This window comes from Camellia sinensis, chromosome 12, assembly GCF_055761805.1.
Source record: "Camellia sinensis isolate YWXY chromosome 12, ASM5576180v1, whole genome shotgun sequence".
In the NCBI taxonomy this organism is placed as follows: Eukaryota; Viridiplantae; Streptophyta; class Magnoliopsida; order Ericales; family Theaceae; genus Camellia; species Camellia sinensis.
The window spans coordinates 62273513-62283312 of record NC_138972.1 but is presented as its reverse complement, the minus strand read 5'-3'; the positions used below and the strand labels follow the sequence as shown (position 1 = coordinate 62283312).

The following is a 9800-nucleotide window of genomic DNA, read 5'->3' as shown; positions in this document are numbered from 1 at the left end:
ACCTATATGCAAGTTTGGTATAAAAGAAAATGAGTTGGATGATGGATCGTGGATGAAAATGAAACCTTAGAGTTGTTTTGTTAATTGAGGTAATTTGCCCTAATTGTTTAATTAATTAATGTATATAATTGATTAAAGGAAATGAGGAATCGAATTGGAAATGTTGAAATTGGGAATGTATGGGACTAAAGGGTGTAGTTAAATCATTTATTGCTCACCTAATTGAAATGTTGATATATTATCCATTTGTGCATTTATTTCCTATTTAGAAATAATTGCTTTGGGCTACCGGTGGAGGGTAGTATTGATTGTTGTAGACAATGCATGATGATTAGGCAAACTAAAACTAATCAATCGGATGTGTCATAGAGTATGACGGTTGATAGAATACATTAACTTTATGTATTGATTGATTGTGTATATGACCAATGTGTTTATATGCATTATGTGTAGACGGTTGATAGAATACATTAACTTTATGTATTGATCGATTATGTATATGATTCTGTGTTTATATGCATTGCTTGTGTATGGGAGGAGATGAGGGATGTACTCTACGGTTTAGGGGAAGATGGGGGATGTACCTCTAAACCGGTTAATGGTTAAGGGAAGATGGGGGATGAACCTAGGGATGCAGCTCATATGCTCTCCCATTGAAGTATTGATATAGCTCATATGCTTATCTGTTGAAGTGTTGAGATAGCTCATATGCTTATCTGTTGTAGTCTTGATATAGCTCATATGCTTATCTGTTGAAGTATTGATATAGCTCATATGCTTATCTGTTGAAGCATTGATATAGCTCATATGCTTATCTGTTGAAGTATTGATATAGCTCATATGCTTATCTGTTGTAGTATTGATATAGCTCATGTGCCTATCTGTTGTAGTAGTGATATAGCTCATATGATTATCTATTGAAAAGTTGTTTAATTTGATATAGCATTAAAATGTATATCATCGTCGTTTGTGAAGTATGGAAGTAGTTTATGTGTTATTGATACAACACCAAAATGTGTATCCACCTTGAATTTCGAAAGTGTTCTAGTGATGAACTATAATCTCATCAAAATGTTTTGGCCAGAGTACTGAACCTTGTTTTCAAACTCAAAGTTGAATAAGAAATGGAAAGTGAATTGTAACATAGGCTTGGCTGTCATGGAATTCTAATAAGATGTAAATGGAAATGTAAGTATTGACCATCTATCAGTTGCTAATCTTTTAGGCATTGTTCATAGTTGGTTTAGTATGTTTCTACTGGGCTGTGGCTCACCCTATATGGGAACATCATTTTCAGGTACAGGTAGCATGCCACCTCCAAGGACATAGCTTGGGAGGCTAGAGGCGGACAGACTTTTGTTGTCTTATTTCCTTTTGATGTATTACATGTAAATTCAAGCCAAGGGCTTAATGTGTAATTAAGTTAGCACTCTCTCTTGTAACCAAGTGTTAACTTGGAAAGCTGTAAGCCCGTAGGGTATTTGCTTTTGTTGTAAACATGTAATACTTTTGTAATGAAATACTCTGATGAATAGATGAATGTGGATCTTTTTTTTGTATCAATGCATGTCTCTATATGGATGGGTTTAATGTTATTATTTTGAGGGCATGACAATTAATATATAAAATTAATTTTTTTTAAAAAAATTTTAGTACTTTTTTAATATTATAATTATTTTTTTGAAAAAATTAGTCTAAGACCCCTCTTCCATTTTTAATAATGAAAAAGATCCATGATATTATTTTATGATGTGTAAAGTCTCTCAATCCTACACCCATATATCACAGAAGAAACTCAAATTAATCCGTAAAGCAGGAGTTGCCAAAGAGGATGAGGTGGTGAAGATGGTGATCATACCACACGATCCAAGCCATTCCCAGAGAGTACATTGGCCGCAAAGTCTCTGCCACAGATAGACACCAAGGCCGAATCCCTACCGTCGTGTTTGCCTAAGACAACGACGGCCACATCACCACCACCACCACCACCACCAGGTCAGCCTCTAGAAAACACCTCGTTACCACTGAGAGGAAGCAGATTCAAGCCATCCTTAACTTTGTTCAACTCCCATTCTTCTGCTCCACCACTTTTCCTCTCCAGATCCGCGCTGGTTCTGGTTCTGGTTCCTCCACTCTCCTCGACTCTAGTATTGTTCTTCCTATCAAGATTCATAGGGATGAGGAGAGTGTGGGAAGATTTTGAATTTGGTGTTTGCTCGGGCTGATGATGGATCAGAGTTGAAGATTGATGTGTCAGTTGTTTTCAAAGGAGAAGATGTTTGTCTTGGTCTCAAGAAAGGAGGTACTTTAAATAGGATAAGGACCACTTTAAAATATCTATACCCAGTTGAACACATCCCTTCCAAAATTGAGGTGGACATAAGCAGTCTAGACATTGAAGATAAGGTGTTCATGCACGATATTAAGGTTCACCCATCGTTGAAGCTTCTCAGTAAAGATGAGAGTATTTCCATATGCAAAGTTGTGGCAACGACATTGGAAAACTCTAAACTTGCACTGTAGGCACCAGAGCAGCACGATACAAGGAATTTGCAATTTTCACTAGCCCAAATCAAGAATTTTCAGATAATGAAATTCACTTAGCTATTGTAGTGCTTTCGGATGCCTAGTGAAAATGATTATGACTTTTGTTCACAACATAATCAAATGCAGGTTAGTTTTTTTTTTTTTTTTTTGGTTAATGACTAGATCATTTTTGCTATTATAATAAACATGTAGGGTGGTGTGAATTATTGTGAAATGTTATTGAACAATTTTAATGAGATGACTATTTTAATGGGACTCTGTAGATACACATCTTCGACCAAGCACATGTTGTGTTTTCTTGGCGGGATTGTCTTTCACTTTTGTGCATAACGATCATTGCTTTTGCTTCATGTATTGGATTGAATTTCTCTACTTTGGACTAGAGAAATTCTCTGGTATGAACTAAATTTTCTCTGGGTTGGTCCAGAGAAATTCTCTAGTTTGGACTGAAATTTCTCTGGATTGATTTAAGAGACCTTAAACATTATGAAAATATTGAATGTCCTTTATGCTATAAAATTTTAATACCAGGGACCCTAAAAAAAAATACCCTATTTTTTTTTTTTGTTTTAAAAAAAAATAATTTTGGCTTAAAAATTATTTAAAAATTCACTAATCCCCTTACTCAGTTTCTAATCTCAACCCTCCCATAGCTTTGTTAGTCTTACCATATGTGGTGATTAAGTCCAAGGAGATAGTTAATCCCCTCACTTATATTCTCAACTAAACACACTTTAGGTGAGTCTCACAGATTATTAATTCAATCCTTCTTTCAAAAGAGCCAAACAAATATGGCATTTGTGCACATCCTTATTCAATACATATATTAGAGGGACAATTCAATTTGTGTCTAGTTCTCTCTCTCTCTCTCTCCTGAAGCACCTCTCTCTCTCTCTAAAAACCTCCTCCCCAGGCCTCATTTTGGACCCTAGCTATTTCTGGCGTTTGTTTGTTAGTTATTCCCTTTGATAAACTTGATTCCTCCATTATTTTTCCACCTAGGTGTGTTTTTGTGTGCTGTTGTAGATTATTTTCTAGTGCTTCGGGGCCGTATAGCTAATTCATTGGGGTAGTGGTGTGTTGCTTTCATCAAGGGATGTCTGGAACAAGGGTCAATATAAAGGAGGTGATTGGTGTTGGACCGGCATAGAGGACGTCCAGGATCTTCATTTGAGCGCTCTTTTGCGAGTAAGAGCTTGAAGGGTAAACTTTGGTTCAGATTTATGGAGAAATATCGATGCTGTGTTTGGAGGGAAACATTGGTGTCGAAGTCGATCCAGATCTATCTGGTTTTCATTCGAGTGCTCCTCTTCAGGTGAGAGTTTGAGGGGTGAACTTCTTCCAAATGGATGGAGGTGTCCCAGCGGTTGGTCGGTGTTTGGATTGTGTGGGCATTGGGAGTGCAACAACATAGGTGATTAAGTTGTGTTCAGGTGGGTGGTTGATCGGTGGTTGGTCGGTGTTTGGATTTGCAGTGGGTGTGTTTGGAAGATTAAGTTGTGGTCAGGTGTTTTCCTTGGATGTGGAGTTTTCCGGTGTTGGCCCATGGAGCTGTTGGCTATGGAGTTTTCCGGTGTTGGCTAAGGAGTTTTCTTGGTTGGATCAGCAGCATAGGCGTGGTGTGGCCTTGGAAGTGCAGCAGCATAGGCGTGGGTCTTCGCGTGGTGATTAAGTTGTGTTCAGATGGGTGGTTGGCTGGTGGTTGGTTCCGGTGTTGGCCCATAGAGCTGTTGGCTATGGAGTTTTCCAGTGTTAGCTATGGAGTTTTCTCGGTCAGATCAGTGGCATAGGCGTGGTGTGGCCTTGGGAGTGCAGCAGCATAGGCGTGGGTGGTAGCATAGGCGTGGGTCTTGGCGTGGTGGTTGATAAGATTTTAGTTTGGGTGGTGTGGGTATTGGAAGTATAGTAGGTGAATAAAATAATTGGGTTGAATAGAGGAGTATTAGCTTGGGTGTTAGAAAAGAAAATTTTAGTTTGTTGAAAAGAGGAATGCAGGAGCAGCTTGGGTGTTTTGGTAGGTTGATTTTGTGGGGACTCATGTATTTTATTTTCTAGTTAAGTCATTCTTAACTTTTTTTGTTTAAAAAAATCATGAGGCCAAGAGGTTGGCTGTATGGATGCGGGTAGCAGTAGTAAGGGTATTTTGTACTTTCTAAATCTCTCTCGGTGCATGTCATCTTCCTGTACCTTTAATTTCATGTTGTTGATGAAATTTTTCTTGGCTGATAAAAAAAAATATTAGAGGGACAATTATAAAATAAAAAAATAAATTAGAAAAATAAGGGTTGGACCATTGTAACAAAATAAATTCTGAATTTTTAATTTTTTTTAATTTAAATCATAATTTTTTGATTTGTTTTCAATCTAAACTAGTTGCATATTTTCATTAACTAAAATTGACCCAAAAAAAAAAAGTATTTGTCATTAAACTCAATGTAAATATACATAAAATATCTAAAATACACATTTTCATTGAGTTTAAGGACTTTTTTTAAAAAAAAAAAAAAATAGACAAATGGTTTAGTTTGAAAAAAAAAATTAAAAAGTTCAGGATTTAAATTGATAAAATTAAAAATTTAGAATTTATTTTATTACAAAGGTCAAACCTTTTTTTTTTTAATTTTTTTTTTGTAATTTTCCCTACATTAAATGATTGTCAAATATCATCTTTTGCTAAATACACAACTCATTAAAGGGTTATGGGACATGTTAATGACCTATAATGGATAATCATTAGTCTTAATATACATGTAAAATGTGTATAGAAAACAAAATATATAAAAAAATGAAAAACACATTAAAATTGTTATTACTTTGATATTTTCTACAACTTAACAAGAACTCTATGTGCTGTCTATAGCGATCCCGGATTTACCCTTGTTGTACAGTGATCCGGACATGTGTCCGTGGAGGTTGGTAGTTGATTATTATCTTGTTTACATCCTTTTTACTTTGTAGTTGAGTTATGGGATGTGTTGGGCAGGTTTGTTACAGGTTGGTTGAGTTTAGAAACCAAAACTAGTTGCCCAGATTTTGACCTGTCCGCTCGAGCGGGGCTTTTGGCGCTCGAGCGGGAATTGCACCCATCCAGTATTTTCTGTGCAGTGTTGGACGCTCGAGCGTGGAGTTGGCCGCTCGAGCGGGGTTGTGTGAGTGTCGCTCGAGCGGGGAGTTGGAAGCTCGAGCGGAGACCTGGTTCTGTAAAAGTTCTGGGAGTGTGTATCCGCCGCTCGAGCGGGATTGTTGACGCTCGAGCGGGAGTCTGTGAGTGACGCTCGAGCGGGGTGTTTGACGCTCGAGCGGGTTGACTGGGTTTAAGTTCCGTGTTTGACTTTTCAAATCACTTTTTCACTTTCTCTTCTCTCTCCTACTTTTCTAAAAACACCATTGTTGAGCCTCTCACTCTAGAACTCTACCTTCTCTCTATGTTTTGATCTAGTAGGAGTGATTTGCTCACCTTTGGCCTTTACAAAAAAGTTGTTGATCGTCGAGGGCTACATTTTAATCTGAAAATTTCGGGATTTGGAGCACGTTGGGTTTTGTCATCTTCTCCCTTGGGGCTCCGAATTTGAGGTAGGGATATCCTACTCCTCTCTATGGATTTTGTCTTTAAATTTTGGTATTTTGAGATGTTGGGGTTGGTTTGGAAATTTTGTGAAAGTTTGGGGCTTTTGTGTTATTTTACAAAAGTTGGGGTTTTATTTATAATAAACCTAGATGCATGTTTGGTATAGAGAAATGGAATAAATGTTGAATCATTGATGAAAATGGAACCTAAGGGTTGAAATGGTAATTATGGAAAATGACCTAATTACATTATTTGATTAATTGGGATAATTAACTGTGACAAATGAGAAAATGAAATGGAATTGTCGAGATTGGGAATGTATGGGGTTAAAGGGTGTAGTTGAATTAATTATCACTCACCGAAATGAAATGTTGATTGAATATCCATTGTGCATTTATTTTCTGTTTAGAGATAACTGCTTTGGGCTATCGGTGGAGGATAGTCGTGATTGTTGTAGACAATGCATGATGATTAGGCAAACGAAAACTAATCAATGGAATGTGTCATGGAATTTGACGGTTGATAGAATACATTAACTGTATGTATTGAGTGATTGTATATAGAACCAATGTGTTTGTATACGTTATATGTAGAGGAGGAGATGGGGGATGTACTCCGCGGTTTAGGGGAAGATAGGGGATGTACCTCTAAACCGGATATTGTTGGGAGAAGATAGGGGATGAACTCCATAGATACAACTCATATGCTTGTCTAGAGAAGTGAGGATAGAGCTCATATGCTTATCTTTGTGAAGTGTGGATACGGCTTATATGCTAATCTGTGAATGTGGGATATTGTCGTTACACATATCTGTTGTGAAGTGTGGATACAGCTTATATGCTTATCTGTGAATGTGGGATATAGTTTTCATACATATCTGTTGAAATGATGATAGAGCTGACATGCTTATCTGTTGAAAAAGGGAAAATGAAAAGTAACTTGGACTCATAAGTTGTATGACATAAATATGTGATTTATGTGAATGTATCAGTGTTGGCCATCTATCAATTGCTAATCTTTTAGTCATTGTTCATGGTTGGTTTAGTGTATTTCTACTGGGCTGTGGCTCACCCTATATGGGAATATCATTTTCAGGTGCAGGTAGCATGCCACCTCCAAGGACATAGCTTGGGAGGCTAGAGGCGGACATACTTTTGTCGTTTTATTTCTGATGTATTACATGTAAATTCAAGCCAAGGGCTTAATGTGTAAATGAATTATTACTCTTTTGTTGTAACCAAGTGTTAACTTGGAAAGCTGTAAGCCCATAGGGCATTTTGCTTTTGTTGTTAACATGTGATACTTTTGTAATGAAACTCTGATGAATAGAAGAATGTGGTTATTTCATTTGTCAATGAATGTCTTAATTGATGGGTTTAATGTCATTATTTTGAGGGCGTTACAACTTGGTATCAGAGCGTACCGGGTTCGAATACTTTGGGTACATGGGAAGTGATTAGGATCACAATGGGTTTTTCTCGCTTGACAGAGACTTAGATGTAGTGTCATATGCTCTGTGCTTAATTGATAACATGCTTATGTGTTTATTTGGGTATGGGATTTAGTTTCTAGGATGTTGATTGGATCCTTGTGTTTCTGGGAGTCTTGTTGGAAAGGCACTTGATCAATGCTGTTTCTAACCGGAACTCTAGTAACGCCTCGGGACTGTCATTATCCGGAAATGAAATTCGTAAGTGCTTATGTGTTTATGTGCTTACGTGGAGTGAATTACAGTTATCCATGCATTAGGACGTGAGTGTTTAGTTTCGGCACATTTATGAATGTGCTAACGTTCTGCATTACCTTTATTAGGATGTCAGGACGAGGAAGAGGTGCTAGGCGTGGTAGACTTGCGAGGCAGGAAATACCGTTACCGGAGGAGGTTCCGGCAGTACAGGAGGGAGTTGGCCAGGCCAATGTGGCCGAGCCAGTGGGTCAGCAGGCCATGGGTGCCTTGGCCAGAGAGATAGCAGGAGCTTTGGGTATTCTTAGAGCTGGGAATCAGGCAGCTGAGGCAGGGCCTTCTTTCTTGAAGAGGGAGTTTTTCCGGTCTAATCCGGATGAGTTTATCGGGGATCCGAAGGAGCCACTGAAGGCTGATGAGTGGCTAGAGCAAATGAGTAAGACGTTCGAGATGCTTGGCATCGAGGACGGAGCGCTGAAAGTGACTTTGGCATCCTTCCAGCTGAAGGGAGATGCGGGTCAATGGTGGAAGTACGAGAAGGCTCGTGTTGGTGGTACTTGGGAGGCATTTGTAAATGCTTTTCAGGAGAGGTTTTTGTCTGCAGCAGCTAGGGAGAAGTTGAGGGATCAGTTTAGCCGGCTTAAACAGCAGGGCTTGTCAGTGGCCGAGTTTGAGGCTATACTTTTACCAGTTTGTCCAGGTTTGCACCTGAACTGGTGGCGTCTGAGGAACGCCCTTGCTATGAGTTTGAGCGGAAGTTGAGGCGGGGCCTCAAGTTGAGAGTTGGTGGGTCTTACATCCGAGAGTATAGACACCTGGTAGATGCTGCTGCTCATATGGAAATTATGATGCAGGAAGAGGAGGAAGAGCAGAGGGGCTCCAAGAGGGGCCAAGATGGCCAGGGTGATGGCAGGAGGCAGAGGGGTTATAACCCTCAACAGCCTCAGGGTGCAGTTTCTAGATCGACCTTTCCAGTGCCGAGTGCAGGCTCGGGGAGAGGCAATCAGGGGGAGTTTGCTTGTTACAAGTGTGGCCAGCTGGGTCACAAGGTTTCAGTTTGCCCGCAGAAGGGTGGGGGTCAGAGAGCTACTTCTTCTTCAGCTAGACCGCAGAGTCAGAGTTTGGGCAGGGGGCAGCCCTTGTCTTGTTATCAGTGTGGACAGCCTGGGCACCTGAAGAGGTTTTGCCCGCAGTTGAATGCCACTTCGGGAGCATCTGGTTCCAGGCAGACGCAGAGTTTTCAGCCAGCTCAGTCTGTGCAGGCCTCGAGGGCCAATCCGGGGGCTTCGTCGTCCCAGTCTGTGCAGCAGTCTTTTGCTCCTAGAGGTGAGCAGGTAGACCAGGGGCCTACGGGGCGCGTGTACGCTATTACCGCGCAGGATTTAGTACCAGCTCCATCGGTAGTGAGAGGTACTTTTCTGTTTTGCAACTCGGTTGCTAATGTGTTGATAGACACGGGTGCATCTCATTCTTTTGTATCTGCTGCATTTGCATCTGTTTTAGAATTGGAGTTGGCACAGTTAGCATCTCCTATTTGTGTGGTATCGCCTTTGGGTGGTGAGTTGATCCTGAAACAGGGTGTTAGAGGTTGTGAAATAGAGGTCGCCGACCATAGGCTTCCTTTTCCATTTGTTGTCATGCCCATGAAGGGTTTTGATGTTATTTTGGGTATGGACTGGCTATCGTCATACCGGGCTGTTATTGATTGCTACCGCCAGAGGGTCACGTTATGTACCTTGAGCGGGGAGTGGTTCCATTTCTTGGGAGACCGGGTTGGTAGTGTTTTGCCACCGGGGTATGATTCGCGAGGGCGAAGTGAGCTTAGTGGTCTACTTGCTAGCTTTAAGAGTGGTGAGTGTGATGAGACCCAGATTGTATTGCCGAGGGTGGTTTGTGAGTATTCGGATGTCTTTCCCGAAGATCTTGTTAGTTTGCCACCTCACCGAGAGATAGAGTTCTCTATTGATTTGGTGCTCGGCACGACGCCGATTTCTATGGCAC

The 9800-nt window shown here is 40.2% G+C and overlaps 1 pseudogene; it reads left to right on the top strand.

Annotated features, from left to right (window-relative positions):
* The first annotated feature begins 1858 nt into the window (after positions 1–1858).
* On the top strand, positions 1859–2819 carry LOC145804163 (uncharacterized; annotated as a pseudogene).
* Positions 2820–9800: the final 6981 nt, after the last annotated feature.